Source organism: Miniopterus natalensis, chromosome 1, assembly GCF_054644295.1.
Source record: "Miniopterus natalensis isolate mMinNat1 chromosome 1, mMinNat1.hap1, whole genome shotgun sequence".
Classification (NCBI taxonomy): Eukaryota; Metazoa; Chordata; class Mammalia; order Chiroptera; family Miniopteridae; genus Miniopterus; species Miniopterus natalensis.
This window is the reverse complement of record NC_142081.1, coordinates 112356349-112373455: the sequence shown is the minus strand read 5'-3', so window position 1 is coordinate 112373455 and position 17107 is coordinate 112356349. Positions and strand designations below refer to the sequence as shown.

At 44.7% G+C, this 17107-nt stretch overlaps 1 protein-coding gene and 1 pseudogene across 1 annotated transcript in view; one reads left to right on the top strand and one right to left on the bottom strand.

Annotated features, from left to right (window-relative positions):
* The window catches only part of LOC148094317 (cyclin-Y-like protein 1), a 354769-nt gene that overhangs the window by 214660 nt on the left and 123002 nt on the right, over positions 1–17107 (bottom strand). The window lies entirely within an intron of this gene.
* On the top strand, positions 6880–10455 carry LOC148094319 (MAP kinase-interacting serine/threonine-protein kinase 2 pseudogene; annotated as a pseudogene).

Genomic DNA, 17107 nt, shown 5'->3' with positions numbered 1-17107 from the left:
TTTTCCACCGTGGCTGCACCAGTCTGCGTTCCCACTGGCACTGTATTCAAGAAGGTGCTTGATGTGACTTAAATCTTCTTGGACTTGTGGAGACTTGTTTTGTATCCTAACATGTGTCCATCTTTGAGAATGTCCTGTGTGCCCTTGAGAAGAGTGTTTCTTCTGCGGCTTTGGGGTGGAATGTTCTGTAAATGTTGATTAAATGCATCTAACCTAGTGTGTCATTTAGAGCCCCTGTTCCCTTGCTGATTTTTGTCCGGGAGATCTCCCTAGTGAGGTGGGCGGGATGTTGAAGTCCCTCCCATGGCTGCATTGCTGCCGATGTCTCCATTAACGTCTGCAGAAGCTCTTTTCATATTGAGGTGCTCCTGTCTGGGGCGCACATGTGCTTACAGGGTTATGCCCCTTGTTGGATCCGTTCCTTTAGTGTGTAGGGGCCTTATTGTCCCTTGCTGTGGCCTTCATGTTGAAGTCTATTTGTCAGATATGAGTATTGCTGCCCCAGCTTTTTAAATTCCCGTTTGCAGGAAGGTGAGTGTCTTTCCCTCCTTCACCCTCCCTGCTGCGCGGAGACAGGGCTGGAGGGGACGCAGCGCCCCCGCCCCAGCCCCGCCTGGCCCGGCCCCGCACCCGCTGGAGGAACGGAAGTCCCCCTTCCCCACAAGTCAGCCTCCAGCCCAGGAGGCCCCCCCCAAAGGTTTTCTTTCCCGGCGGCGTGGGGAGGGGGCGCATTTCTCCGAAGTTGGGGGATTTCTCCTCTCCGGGTGAGGGCGGCTCTTCCTCCGGGCGGAGCGGGCGGGGTGCGCTCGGACCCGGGCCCAGCCGCCTGAAGCACAGCGCCCCACCCTCCACCCTGCAGCCGCCACTTTAGGCTGAGCCAGAGCAGCGGACCCTCCCGCAGAAGCGCTGCCCTCCCCCCTCCCTGCGCAGAGGAGCGGCCCCCCGAGGACGCCGACTGGAGAGTCAATGAGCCGGGGCTCCGCTCCCGCCGCGGCCCCGCCAGCTCCCCGCCGCGCCCCGACCCAGCTGCTCCCCTTCCCAGACAGAGAGGAGTTTGTTTCTCTGCCTTTATATCCTCCCGCAAACACTGCTGGGGCTGCGGGTTTGTTTAGGGCAGGAGCCCTGGAGCCTCCGACGGTGGCCAAATAAATCTCCAAACGCTCAATTCGGTGCCATGGGACTTAGTCTCGGTCACCTGGGCACAACCCCGCCCGCCCGCCTCCCTCTCCCACCCCCACCCCCACCCCCACCCCCACCCCCACCCCCACCCCCACCCCCAGGGCTCGCACCCGCCCTCAGCCCCCCCCTCAGAGGCCGCCCACTTCCCTTCCCCCGAGGCTGCGGCCCACCCGCCTGTGGGACCACCTCCCGGAGCTCCCTGGGGGCGACCTTCCCCCACCTTGGCGACAGCTCCCTGCGAGGGGGAAGGTGAGCAGGGGAGTGCGTGAGGGCGGCTTCACCGCCTGCAGGGGAGTCATGTTTGCGGGGAGAGCGGCCCTGCGGGTTGAAAGGGTGACCTGCCGGGGCCCAGGAGCTGAGGAAGGAGGGACGGAGCCCCGGCTGTGGAATCAGTGTCGGGGGCCCGCGGGGCGCAAATATTCCTGCGCTCAACCCATCCACTGGGGTCCCCGCCGGCTCCTGGAGCAGGACACTCACTGCACCCTGTAGCCCGATCCCAAATTTATATTAGTTATTCGTTCCCAGCTTCCCCTGCCTGAACCTATCATCTGATTTTAGTTCCTTTGTATTTATAGGGAATCTCAAGAGATTGGTTTGAATGGAATATTTAAATGCAAATGTCTTGTAAAACTGCATAGAATTTATCCTAAAACTTTTTCCTAATTTGTTGTTGAACCGGTCAGTAATTACAAAACGTGTGATGAATTCTGTAATGTAATGAAGAGCTGGAAGTTTTTAAAAAAATAGTAGCCGTTTGGAATACCGTACTCCTTTCTGCATGGTCCCCAGTTTGCGGTCACTCCTGTCTTGTCATAATTTCTTCTTCTTAAAATGTCCCCCATTGGCACCTGTCAGCTGGGACTTGCCCGCCCCTCTGTGCCCCTAATTTTAAGCTGAGATGAGTGCGGTCCTTTCCTCTGTCCCACAGTGTTCAGCGTGTCCAGCATCAGGTCACGGCAGCTCTGAATCCTTAAGGGAGAATCTAAGTCTAGAAATGGTGTCGGTGGAGCTCACTTGAAAAGCAAATGCTTCTAGGCCTGAGTCAGACCTCTGGCCATGTACCTGGAAGAAGCCGGTGCTGCAGGAGGCGGTCGTATGAATGAAAAATGAATCTAGGGCCCTGAATTTTATTTTCAGTTCAGTATTTACCCTTTTAATGGACTACAGAAATGCTGAACAAATTTCTGTAAAAATTGGCCCATTTATATGTACCTAGCCATTCTCTGAGAGTATAATTTTAAGTAAATATTAATATAGATTATTGGGTACATTGTTTCTTTCCTTTGAACAGGCCACAAGTTTTGTCTGTAAAATACATTTCCCTGTGTTTCAAGGTGAGCTATAAATAAATCCATATAACTAAAATTTTAACTCATGTCAAATCAGTTACCTTTTCAATGGGAAAAACGCAATTCTGTTGTAGTTCTAGTGAATAAAAATGCTTAAAACAAATGAAGTTATTTACTCAAAAATAATCTTTAAAATCTTCAATGTTATCGCTTGATTTAAAAAGAAACCCATCTTTCATTTGAAGTTTCCCTGATAATTCGGATTAAATTCATCTCAGATTTCTCTCTCTTTATAGAGCTTAGTTTGCACCCTGTTGGAAGCTTTTTAGCACTTACATCATCTGCTTGATAATGGAGCTGTTAACGTGTGTGTTGTGCATTTAATCATGAGTTCCAGAAGATGAAAATTGTGTCTTATTAATTTCTGTGTCCCCAACAGTGCTTTCCACATAGTACTTGTTCAGTAAATCTTTGCTGAGTTAATTGTTTAACCTAAAGCCTATTATTTTTAACTTGTGAACCTGGAAGTATGGGCTGTAAACAAACATTTGGGCTGATCGATGTCATGGGGGTGTGGAGGAAGCAAAACAGAACAGTACAATTATACTGTGACGGCCCTTCTCTAAAACAAGTGGGGCTGTCTCAGCGCTGTGGGCTTGGGGGCAGCCTCCAGGCAAGCCATTTCCTTCCACAGTACTGTTTTCAGTGGTAAGGCGATTGAGTGTATGATCACTAGGTACCTATAATTATGTAAAATTGTAACCTTGGAAAGCAATTTTATATTTTGAGCCAAGGAAGTTTTTATAACTATTCATGTACACATAAGAGGTGGAAGGTATACTGGTCAATGTTAGGGGAAATGCACTTTTTAATCTGCCTTTACAGAAAATAATTAAGGTAACTTAAACAAAAAACAAAAAACTCTCTTGGCAGTGTTTTTTCTCCATTAGAAAATGAAGGAAACTTCCTATATAATTTTATGAACGGTGCTATTATCTTATGTACATATTTTATTATAAATTCAACATGTATTTAATATTTATTGAATGTCAGCCATGTGCAGTGTCCTGTGGGAAGACAAATGAGTCAGCCATTCATATCTCAAGTTGCTTATAATCTTAACAGGAAGGATATGAATTACACAGGTAACTATAGTAGAAATGCAGTATAAGTGATATTAAAAATAGCCTTTACATATATTAGAGTCAGGATGGAGGAAGATTTTTGAAAAATGAGATTATTTGAACCAAAGTTTGGGTAAGCTTCTGAAAGCTACAAATGAATGGAGACTGTTAATCAGGTTGGGGGTGGGAGGAGAGAAATGACATAAGTGAAGATAGAGAGCCCTGGCCAGTGTGGCTCAGTTGGTTGGAGCGTTGTCCCGTACACCAAAGGGTGGCAGGTTCGATTCCCGGTCAGGGTGCATACCAAGGTTGTGGGTTCAATACCTGGCTTAGGCTGGGGCACATGCAGGAGGCAACTGCTGCTACTCTCACATCAATGTTTCACCCCCCTCCCCCCGTTCTCATACCCTCTCTCTGAAGAAAAATCAATGAACATGTCCTCGGGTGAGCATTAAAAAAAGAAAGAATATAGGGACTATTCAAGGAGTTTTCAGATATGATTAAATTTAGCTATGTTTGGCTGGAGCACAAGGTAAGGAAATAGTGGGTGGCAGAGATGAAAAAGTATTAATAAAGACCAGATAATGGAGGGCTGTAAATGCCAAGCTGAAAAAGTTTTTGGATTTGACTTGTATATTGAGGAACAAATATTTTAGGTAGTGAAGTGATGGGTCACATCTGTGGTTTAGGAAAATTAATTTGTCACTCGAGTATAAGATGAATTGCATGAGAAATTAGAGAATGCTTCAGAAGATGGAGGTTGTGCCCTGGCTGGTGTGGCTCAGTTGGTTGGGCGGCATCCTGTGCACTAAAGTGTTGCTGCTCTGATTCTGCCATCAGGGCACATGCCTGGGTTTGGGGATCGATCTCCAGCAGGAGGCACGCAGGGGGCAGCCTACTGATGTGCTCTTGCATCGATGTTTCTTTCTCTCCCTCTTCCTTCCTCTTTCTCTAAAAACCAATAAAAAAAATTTTTTTAAAAGATGGTGGTTGCAGTTTGGGTGAAAATATTTAATGTCCTGAACTCAAGGCCCAGGCAGTGGGAATAGAATATTACAAAGAAAGAATAGGATTTACTTGGCAACGATTGAATATGGAATTGAGAAAGGAATCACACATTACCACGTTGGCAGTAATGAGAGTGTGCAATCCATTTGAGTTTATTCTTGTGTAAGCTGGTGGTCTAGTTTCGTGTTTTGCATGTACCTGTCGAATTTTCCCAGTACCATTTCTTGAAGAGTTGTCTTTACCCCCATTGTATGCTCTAAAACATTCAAACACATGGAGGCCAAATAGCATGTTATTAAACAATGAATGGGTTAATAATGCCATCAATGAAGAGATTAAAAATTACCTAGAAACAAATGAAAATGAACATGCACCACTACAAAATCTATGAGACACAGTGAAAGTAGTCTTGAGAGGGATGTTCATAGCACTATAGGCCTACCTCAAGAAGCAAGAAAAATCTAAAAAAAAATTAACCCTACATCTGAAAGAACTAGAAAAACAACAACAAACAAAGCCCAGAGTAAGTAGAAAGAAAATAATAAAGATCAAAGTGGAAATAAATGGCATAGAGACTAAAAAACAAAAAAAAACCCAAAAGATCAATGAAACCAGGAGCTGGTTCTTTGAAAAGATAAACAAGATTGATGAACCTTTAGCCAGACTCATCAAGAAACAGAAAAGACCCAGATAAAATCTGAAATAAAAGAGGTAAAGTAGTAATTGATACCACAGAAATACAAAGGATTATAGGAAAATACTGTGAACAACTGTATGTAAACAAATTGGACAACATGGGTGAAATGGATAAATTCCTAGAAACATAACAGACTTCCAAAACAGAACCAGGAAGAATCAGAAAACATGAATAGGCTGATTATAACTAATAAAATTGAAGCAGTAAGCAAAATACTTCCAGCAAAAAAAAAGTCCTGGACTGGATGGCTTCACAAGTGAATTTTACCAAACATTCAAAGAGAAGCTAACACCTATCCTTCTCAAACTATTCTAAAAATCCAGGAGCAAGGACTTCCAAGCTCTTTATATGAGGCCAGCATTATTCCAGTTCTAAAAACAGATAAAGACTCTACAAAGAAAGAAAATTATAGGCCAATATCCCTGATGAACATAGATACTAAAATTCTCAACAAAATACTAGCAAATTGGATCTAGCAATATATTAAAAAGATCATACACTATGATCAAGTGGCATTTATCCCGGAGATAAAAGGTTGGTACCATATACGCAAATCAATAAATGTGATACATCACATAAACAAAATGAAAGGTGAAAATCACATGATTATACCAATAGATGCAGAAAAAACATTTGATAAAATCCAGCACCTATTTATGATAAAAACTCTCAACAAAGTGGGAATAGAGCGATATTTCAGCATAAGGCCATATATGACAAACCTACAGCCAACATCACACTCCACAGGCAAAAACTAAGTGATTCCCTTAAGACCAGGAATAAGACAGGGATGCCTGCTTTCATGACTCTTATTCAACATAGTACTAGAAGTCCTAGCCACAGCGATCAGACAAGAAGAAAATTTTCCGCTTAAACCCAGAAAAGCATTAGAGGAAACAATGTGATAAATGCCCTATCTCCCCTGACTTTCTCTTACTACTACTAGTTTTGCTGTTTCCTCGCTTATGTGTGATTTTTAAACATTTTCACTTTATCTTTTAAATTTAGGCTTCATTTTGTTGCTGAATGACATTTCCAAAAAAAAAAAAAAATCTTTACGTGGAAAGTCTTAATCCAAATGATCTTAACCAACTTCCATAGTTTATATAACTTTAACTCTTTACTGAGTCTCTTTTAACAAAAATTAGGTACTTCCTCTATTCCTGGTTTTCAGATTCTCTAAAAAGTATACCAAATGTTTCGATCACAAGTGTCAACTTAAAATGCTTCTTCATCAGAAAGTACAATTTTACCAGGTGTGAAGTGAGTGGATACCCACTGCTGCTGAGTAGTGCCAAGACAGGAAACCTCCTGATGTCCCCTCTTCAAAACAAAAAACCTGCCTTTGGGCTCCTCTGGGCTGCAGCCGGGGTGGAGAGGTTTGCGGGCGGCGGCGGCACTGTTCCCCCCGCGGTCCGCGCAGCGGGATCCGGGCTGTGCGTCTGAGGCCGAGGCGGTGAAGGAACTGCGCCCCCGGCGGGAACCCAACCCCGGGTCCTCTCCCCGTCGGCCCCCCGCACACGCCCCCCCCCCCCCCCCCCGCCCTGCGTCCCCTCCCCCGCTGGCGGGGCCCGGACAGAGGATGGTGCAGAAGAAAACAGCCGAACTTCAGGGCTTCCACCCTTCCTTCAAGGGCAGCATCCTGCCGAGCTGGCCTCCCTGCAACAAGCCCACCGGGGAGACTGAGTGCAGCCTGGAGCGCCCAGCCCGCCCTGATATGCCCACCAGTCAGCCCATCGCCATCCCAGATGCCAAGAGGGGCAGGAAAAAGAAGCGGTGTCGGGCAACTGACAGCTCCTCGGGCAGGGTCGAAGGCGCCTCCCAGCTGCAGGAGGACGCGCCTGGGGAGGGCGCCCATGCCCGCGCGCAGCCCGTCCCAGCCTCCACCAGCCAGGAGCGCGTCAGGGCCGCCGAGAAGCAGCCCGGCCTCACCGGGAGCAGGGTTTCCCGAGGCGGAGATGCTGTGTCAGTGCCGGGGACACAGGACCGTCCTGGAGCCGACTGAGTTCTTCGAGGAGGAAGATCGCTGCTACCCGGTGTTTGAGGAGATGCGGGGCGGCTCCATCCTAAGCCACAGTCACCAGACTGCACTTTAATGAGCTGGAGGCCAGCGCGGTCGTGCAGGACGTGGCCAGCGCCTTGGATTTCCTGCACAACAAAGGCATTGCCCTCGGGGACCTAAAGCTGGAAAACACCCCAGGCAGGTCTCTCCCGTGAAGATCTGCGACTTTGACCTGGCAGAGGCATCAACCTCAGTGGTGACTGCTCCCCCATCTCCACCCCGAGCTGCTAACCCCTGCGGTTCTGCAGAGTATGTGCCCCCGAGGCGGTGGAGGCCTTCAGCCAGGAGGCCGGCATCTAGACAAGCTGCGCCCTCCGGAGCCTGGGTGTCATGCTCTGCATCCTGCTGGGTGGCTGTCCACCCTCTGGGCCACTGCGCAGCGGCTGCGGCTGGGACGGGGTGCGGCCCGCCCCGCCTGCCGGGACATGCTGCTCCAGGCCTTCAAGAGGCAGGTCTGAGTTTCCTGAGGAGGACTGGCCCACGCCGCCTTCGCTGCCAAAGATCTCACTGCAGAGCTGCTGGTTCGGATGCCAAGCGGAGGCTGAGCGCTGCACAGGTCCCGCCGCATCCCGGGTGCAGGGCTGCGCCCCAGAAACATCCTGCCCACGCCCACGGTCCTGCCGAGGAACAGCTGCGCCAGAGGCCTCAGGCCCTTCGCAGCCGAGGCCATCGCCGTGAACCGGCAGCTGGCCCAGCGCGAGGAGGGCGCGTTGGAGGCGGCGGGGCAGGGCCCGCCCGTGGCCATCCGAGCTGCCTCCGGGTGCCTGCGGCTGTCCCCACCGTCCCCATCCAAGCTGGCCCAGCGGCGGCAGAGCCAGCCTGCCCGCAGCCCCTGTGGTCCTGGCAGGGACCACGCACGACCCCTCCCTCCTTCTGTACACAGGTCACCCCCCCATCAGATCTCAAGACTTTTTTAAGCTGTTGCCAGCCAGGGACCAGCAGGCTGTGCCACCCCACCCCACCCCCTCGGTTCCGAGGCACTCAGCGCAGCCGAGGGGAGCTTTTTATATAAAGTTTTTGCTGTTTGCGTTTTTCCTTTTTTTTCTGTCCCCCACCCCCATTTTTTTTTCCTTTGAATGGTGTTAAAAGTAAACAGCGCCCTGGGAGAAGAGCAGAGGGCGCATGTGCTGCACATGCCGCTCCCCCGCCACCCTGGCCCCACATGCTCACATGTACTGTGGAAGGCCCTGTGCCCAGGGCCCCTGCCCAGTGCCACTCAGGAGAGGAGGACGTTGGCCGTCTTCCAGAGCTGGGGGGCCCTGGGACACACGTGTGCCCCCTCCCCCTTCCCAGCCCTCACAGTGTTCTCAAGGCTGGACTGACCTTGCACCTCCTTTCGTCCCCAAAGGCACCCTGGCGTCCTGGGTGTGGGCAGCTGGAGTGAATAGCCAACCACATGGACACCCCCCCCCCACCCCTCACTGACAACCTTGACCTTAAATTGCAGCTGATGGGGAGAGGCTGCACCCATTGCCACTACCCCACACCCTTTCCACCGGGGGCTACCCAGAGCAAGGGCACTGGAGGGATGGGAGGGGCTGGACTGGCACTCGTCAGCCAACATGGGGGACCTGCAGACCCCCCACCCTGGGCACCTGAGTGCCCATTCTCAGGGCTCAGTCTGACCATGGCCGTGTCCTTCCCCATCCACCCTTGGGTTGACATGGAAGCTCTGCCAGCCCTGTCTCCCCCTCCCCCCCACGCCCCCAGCCAGGGCTAACCCAGGTTCCCAAAGAGTTCCCCCTCCCACCCCCAAAAGGCAGCATTCCTTCTGTGCCCACCTTTAGGAAAATGTCCTCCCTCGGGTACCCAGGAACCAACCTGCCCCCACCCCAGTGTCCAGGTCAGATGTCACATGACCTGCTAAGCTCGAGGAAACTCTGGCACCCCTCTTTGTCCTTGGGTGGGAGACACTATGCAATGCAAGCATTCCCTTTATGCACACGCGTTTCTGCCAGTGGGCAGCTCAGCCTGGGTTCTGGCTGGGTCTTTCAGACAGGCCCGCTGGATAGCCCTCTGGCATTCAGTTTTTCATCTTGTTTCATTAGTTTTTAAGAACACCAGTTGACTTCCTTTTACTATTCTTGAAGAATACTTGAATGTCAGGGGGCCTTGTGGGTTGGGGGGCTCAGACACTGCTGGCCCCCAAGTCTTGTACGATTGTTGGTCTGGGGGCCGATGCCTGTCTGGCTGCCTGAGTCTGTGGAGCGGCCTTTCCAAAGACCCTGGGGTGTGCAGCCACCCCCACGTCCAGCATTTCTTGCCCATCAGTAATTCCATGTATCAACTGGGGGTTCTACTTTTGTAAGGGAAATGGGGCCTCGCCAGCTATAGGCACTATGGTCACTTGGGTCTGGAAAGCTGAGCTATGAACAGCATTTTTTTCTCAAAGGTGGGACAGCTACTTACTCTTCCCCCATCACATCTACAATGCAACGCGCAGGGCTGGCTGGAACTGTTAACTGTGAATGGGCGCCTGGCTCCCAGGGTGTTCCAGGCTGCTAGGCTGCCCTGGTGCTGGGGAAAGGGGAAATGGCAGTGTTTCCATGTTAAGATGTATAACAGAAAACAATTCATTTTTTTTTTTAAAGTGGGGGAAAAGAGATCCAGACATCCAAGCACTTTAACTCCACTGTACCAGGTAAACTGATACAGCTCAAAAGTTTTCCTTGACACCAACTGTCAATGCCGCAATTTTGTATTCTGTTTCGTAAGGATTTAATAAAACTCATAAAAACTTAAAACAACAACAAAAAAAAAAACAAAAAAAACCTGCCTTTGTAATGTTAATACTTGCCCTCCAGTAGGCTTATCTGAGTCACCTATTGGAATGCATATTCTGAGAAATAAAATCTTATCTGAGCCTAAGCTGGCTAAGCCACTCAGTTTAATTCAGTTCACCTGTGGTTTGCAAAATCAGTGACTTTTGCTGTATACCTGTCTTTATGGAAGTATGTCTCTTAAAATGTCAGTGTGTTTGCCAGTAGAAAAGCCTATCTAAAAGTTCCAAGATGTCTTTGCCAATCTAGGGAATGCTAATTGCTCACTTTTAATTTTTCTCTTTACCTGATCCCTCCAGAATTTGGCAGTTCTTAGTGAGTCATGGCAATACATTTCTTTGCATAAATACAGTAAGACCAGTTCCATACTGTGTAGTCTTATTAACCAAGACTGACTGGAATGCCATGTCTAAGAGAGACATACCTAGATTCTGGATGTCACCAGAAAGCCTTAAGGAATTGAGATTGACTCTCAAACTGATTGAAGCCAATGGCAGAAATGACCCGACACCTTGCTTGGCCACGTGATTGGTGGCAATCTTTCCAGGGAAGAAAGGACGGTTGAGATGAACCTCAAAACACCTTTGGGGCCCTAGCTGTTTTCACTCAGTGGTTAGAGCATCTGCCCAGACTGAAGGGTCCCAGGTTTGATTCTGGTCAAGGGCACGTACCTTGGTTGCAGGCTCGATCCCAGGCCCTGTCCTGGGCAAGTGCAGGAGGCAACCAATCCATGAGTCTCTTTCACATTGATGTTTCTCTCTCTCTCTCTCTCTCTCCTTTGTGCCCTCTCTGAAAAGCAGTGGGAAAAATATCCTTGGGCCAGGATTAAAAACAAAACACCTTTGGAGTCCTCAAATTTGGAACTTGAGGACGTGACCCAAATTTGCAGGTGTTCTGGGCACAGCCTGATGGCACCTGTGGCCTTGGCTCCCCTGCCCTGAGGGGCTGACTGCTGACTAAAAGCCAATCTAAAGATTCCTTATGAATAAGTGAGATTCCAGCCAAACAAATTGGAGAAAGCCTGTATCATCAATTTGATCAGTTGCTACTCTGGTTGTGTTTATGCAAATAATCAAGTCAAATTAAAACTGGACTTAATACAGACTCTTTAAACATGGGGGTAAAAATTAGGGAGAAAAATTATGTTTCAATGAAAACCACAATGCCCAACTGTGGGTATTGGACTCCAGTGCAGTTAAGTGTCTTCAAAGTTTTGTTTTTAAGGCTGTGTCTGTGTATCCCACACAGGCCTCAGCACCTAATGACCTCACCACAGATGTTCTAACTTCAGTCTCTCAGATTGTCACTGCTTGCTTTCATTCTGGCAAAAGCCTTGCATTTGGAAATCTTTGCAGTTGGTTTATGATTTGCCCTGTGCACCAACCTTTGTGTTTTCTTGTTTCTGTTTTCATAGGATATATGCCTGTGTGTGTATTTACCTGATTGCATCCTCACACAATACAGGCCTCGCTTTAGAAGCCATCTACATCACCGTCCTCTGAAATGAGGCCCAACAGTCTGGACTTGATTGAATCAATGGAACATGAATGGTCTTAGCAGTTTCACTTGAAACTGCCTTTCCTTTTTGTCCAAACAGGTCAGAGAGAAAGGACCCCATTTCTCATGGGGGATATCTGAGAATATTTCCCTTAGCTTTAGATTAATTATGGTGGACAAAAAGACTTCAGACAGGTCAACACACCTGCCTCCAGGGAGGCCATTCCTCCAACCTGATTGGGGACACTAAGTTAGTCTTTCCTTTTATCACATGGTTTTTTCCTCTCACTAGACCTTTAGTTGTTATGCCTCCTCACTTTTGAATTGTCAAGTTTGTCATTTCTAGAATTCAACAAGGATGTCAGCTTGTCTAACACATCAACCTCCTGGACATTGCCCATGTCACCTCCCTGGGACGCCAGGCTGATACGGACTTTGCAGAATCCCTCTTCTCTGCACAAGGACTCTTTCCCTTTTGCTTCACCCTTCCTCTGTCAGACAGCGAGGACCTCTGAACCTGGGGATGGGCAGATCTAGGCCCCTTGGCAGCAGGAAGCAGTTACAGAAGACAGAGCCCTTCAGCCATTTCTCCTTTGTGAAACTGGAGAGATTTCTCTTTTCTCGGGAATGATACTGTTGTAACGACCTGGCTATTAACGACCTGGAAAGGAACAGAGGGAAGGCCAAATGTTACAGGCGCGCCCAGTTAATGCCTTTATGCCACCAGCATTAGTGTCTGTACTTGTCACCAGGTTCCTCTTCAACTATTTCCCTTCCATAACCTACTGTGGAACTTGGAAGGCCAGTTTTCCTTGCCTATGCCTACGAAGAATTGGCCAAAATAACTGAATTTTTGAATACCATCTTTCATCTGTATCTAGTTGGAGGGGTGTGTGTAGTTTTTAATAGAACAATAACAAATGTCTTAAAATTCTTTAATGTGCTTTTTAAAGTGTCTTTTTAAATCTACCTTTTGAGTATATCCTGTGGAAATGACCATGAATAGTTTCTCATATATTCAAGCCGGTAATTTTTAAAGTATTACATAAATTAAGAAAATATTACCTAAAGGTATTTCACATTGAATAAATGTAGAATATACTTAGTTCAAATATTTAGAAAGAGCTTTATTTAACAACTGTTATTTTATAACTGCTCTACTGTGAATTTGAGTGTAAAAACAACTTTGCTTAGTTAGTAGGTGGTTGATAGCTGTCCACTCTCTGCAGAAGTGTATCTGAATATCCAGGAGAATAATACCTGGGAAAAAAAAGAATTTTTTATTAGATACTGGTGAAAAGATTCAGCCCAGTAGGCACAAAAGATTCAGTATAAGGTTGTTTTTATCGGAAATAATTCTATGAATGAAACCTCTGAATAATTACGCTCCAGTAGTGCTTTGTGCAGAAGGTTAGAGCCTGTCAAGAAAAAGAACATTGCCCTGGCTGGGTGGCTTGGTTGGAGCATCATCAAAAGAGTGTGGGTTTGATTCCCAGTCAGGGCACATACGCTGGTTGCAGGTTTGATCCCCGGTCAGGGTGCACATGGGAGGCAGTCGATGGACGTTTCTCTCCCTCCCTCCCTCCTTCCCTCCCTCTCTCCAAGCATATCCTCAAGTGAGGATTGAAAAAACACAACAAAACACCAACTCACAAGACTGCTAGGTAACAAAACATTTAAGGGCTATCAATGCAGTGGCAAAGAATATTTTCAAAGGAAGATACTTAGACCCGGTATTTTATGGAAGTGACTTTGTTTTTATTATGTCAAGTGACTGATGTTGCTTTAATGATCATAGCTAATAGATTTTTTTCATAAGTTAGTCAACACAGTGTATAATTACTAATCAACTTCTGCATTCAGATTATTTTAGAGGTTATTCTCCATGTATGTTTTAATTAGGCCTGTTTACCCATAAAAACAAAAATTTCTGGGAGCATAATTCATAATAAAGAACAATTTCATAAGTGGTTTACAAGGAAATTAATTGATTTCATTTCTACAGTACTATAAATTTATATCTACATATAGAACATTTTATGAAAGGTTTAGCATAAGTATTAAATATACTGGTTAATGTATTGTGGGATGCTTCATACACCATGGAAAGAATTTACATGCATATAAAAATATGTCACACCTAGCAGACATTGTAGAATATAATGACTAGAAAATCTGAACTCTAATTTAAAACTTTCCAAAACACTTAAAATAAGCCTCCTAAGGCGTTTTCTCCAGAGAAAACCTAAAGTTTGAGACTTGTTTTGTCCTTTGTTAGTTATCTTTATCCTCAGATGCTTGGCTTAAAAACTCATAATTGACAGAATACTAATTTCTTCCACAATTTGTCAAGTTATAGTGGACAAAACAGAGCTATATTTTCTTTATAGTGTGCTTTTATAGGCAGCCATAGTTAAACATACATACAAACATAAAAAACTACCTTAAAGAATGTTTTTCCCCTAAAGGTTAGCTACTCGGGAGAAAATTTTCCTCCATCAGATCTCTTCAAAGAATTCATACCCTGAGGAATTTACAGCTGTTTCTCTCTCTGAGTGAGTCCCAAAATTTAAAGTAGCCCTCACCTTCCCAGGCCTTATACATATGTCAGACACAAGACAGGTATTTTTTATGTAAGTGGCAAGAAGTAGATAAAAAAAAATAAAAACTACAATTTAAAAAATTTTGCTGCCGTATGGTAGGTGCTAATCACATACTCCTCATAAAAGAACCAAAATGAACTTCCAAAAAAGAACTGTAAATTCCTTTTCTCTGCTCGTTAGCTGCTGCTATCCCAATTTACTTCTATATGGCCTTGAAGAATATAAGTGAATTAACCTTACTCTAGACCCATGTAGAATTTGGGTTATTATACAGTTACCATGTCAGAAATGTGCCGAAACAAAAGGCCTGTATGCACGCTCCTCTCTCCAATGAGATGTCTCCTAACAGCATCTTCCCCTCCCGAGTTTAGGCGGAGACCCAGGAAACAGAAGAGTTCCAAAATATCCCTGACTGCGGTGTAGACAAGGGCTAGAACTCAGACCTTCTAACACGTAGTCCCGGATCCCTTCTCTCTCGTCATACCAACTACCTTTATTAGAAATTTTTAAAGATTACTAAAATTGGAAGGCAATATGAAGTAAATGTTTAGGCTAAAAAGAGCAGAGAGAATGTGACCGACCATTGATAATTGGTCTCATAAAGAATAATTTGTTCTAAAACAGTCAAGTGATCCTTGAAAATATGATTGCAAAAATAAACCATTTTAAGATTGTATTTGTCTCTTTTCATAGAAAAAGTTTCAAAGATTTCTATACAACACCGCTTTATAGAGCCTAAAGCTTTAAAAAAAAAAATCAGAAACTTGAAAAAGTGAGCTAACCAAATTTTTTCATGATAACTAGCCAATTTAAAAAACAAAATCCTAGGTCCCAGAACGTTAGAAGTTAAAATTTTACAATAGTATTTTGACAAGGCACCATATTAGAGACTTACATGAGAGTTTTTTATTTCCCCTCATGCTCTGTAAAATAATCCTAGAAAGGAGTAGAAAGAAGACTTCTATTCAAGAAAGTTCTTTACCACTGATTAACTCTAATAGGTCATTCCATTTGGGGGGCCCTTTAGTTTGCTTTTTTTCATTTTTCTTTAATTTTGTTAGCAAATTTACTGAAAGTTATTTTAAACTTACATAAAATAGTATTCTTCCTAAAGGTACATGCTAATGTGTAAAGATTAACTTGATTTTCTTTTCTTGAGAAAAGATTTTCATATTTTCTTCATTTAGTGGTTTTACACATATTTTATATGTTATATAAACTTTTTGGTATTATCATATTTGTAAATTATATAGTATATATAGTAGATATACATTTTATGATATTCCTTTGGTATATTTTATATGTATTAATATTTTCAAAGCTAACTTATTGGCACTCTTTTGATCAAGGAGTTCTCATAAACCTTCCAAAAGTGCACAAACTTAACATCTTTGGAAGGAATTTACCTGCAGAATATATGTGAACAGAAAACAAATTTTAAACTTAAATAAAATTATTTTTGTGTTTTTAAATTAATGTTTCCATATGTATTAAAAATCACTAATATTAAATAGGAAGAATCGTTTATATAAGTTATAAGTTTTAAAATTGGAATTTATATTCTCTTGTATTAGAGAAAGTAAGAAGCAAGTGTAGGACTAGAAAAATGTGACCTTTAATTCTGCAGGTGTTGTGGGCATTTTCACATAATAAAAGTGGTATGGTTCTCTATTTTGCTTACAAGGTCTGAGAGGATTCAGTTTAATGTTCTTCAAATTAACCTCATTTTAAAAAACTAATCTTGAAAGTAGCTTCCTGCTATATTACTATGAAGTACCTGCATATCATAGACAACATTATTTATTGTTTTCAAATATAGATTGTAACTTTCTTTTTGATAGTCAACATACTTATTTTCTATTTGGAATACTCCCATTAATATAAGTGTGGGCTTAATAATATATGCAGGGAACTATGACAATCAGAATCTATAGGCCTGTTTTCTATATCAGGTTCACAGTAAAGATTAATTTAATTTGAACTCTGTATTTGGGTATTCTTTACTAAAGCATGTCTTAAACTAGTGCAGAAATGTCTGAAATGACATTCCAGTTTAACTTGGAAATGTGTGTATCAATCAGAACATTGTTTGACTTGAGTGAACAAAGTGATCAAGAGCACAGGTAAAGGCATACACTGGTCTCATGTAGTGTTTCGTAGGTCACATTTTGACACTGGATATGAAATGTAGGTTTGAAAACAGAAAAACCAAATCATAATTTGAACTCCTCAAAGTCTACTTTTCCTACCTTACTATTTCCTCTGGGTAGCAGTTGTTAATGCTGTTGATGTTTTCCTGTAGAAGAGACCCAGGTCCTGCTTTGATCTCTTGAACCTTTTCAGTCCACCGCTTGTTACAAAAAGTCCTCGAGCTTTGCTATCATGTGGAAGCACCTTGAAAAGCGAAGCACATGAAAATGTCAGCTTTGCACCCAAGCCAGTTTGGCCCAGTGGTTAGAGTGGTGACCTGCGGACTGAAGGGTCATGTACATGGGTTGCAGGCTCGATCCCCAGCCCCATGAGCCTAATTTGCTGATGATTAAAGTAAAATTCAGTCTTTTTGGAAATGTATGAACTTTTTATGTTGTGCAGATGGAATAAAGGCGATGAACATGAGCAAAGGCAACGGAGATTTACTCATATGCATAAAACAAAGTGGTGTCCCTCCTTTGCTGACACCCATTCTAAATCTTTCCCCGACCTACAAAATTAAAGGCACACTCCTTAACAATGCCCAGGCCTTCTGGGACTCAGCAGCTAAATACCTCTCCAGCTTCCTTTCCCATTAATCTCTACCCCAGATTTTGTCAATAACCTCAAAGGGTATGCGCCAGGCCATTGCTTGCTTTGCCCTGCTGTTTCCTCTCC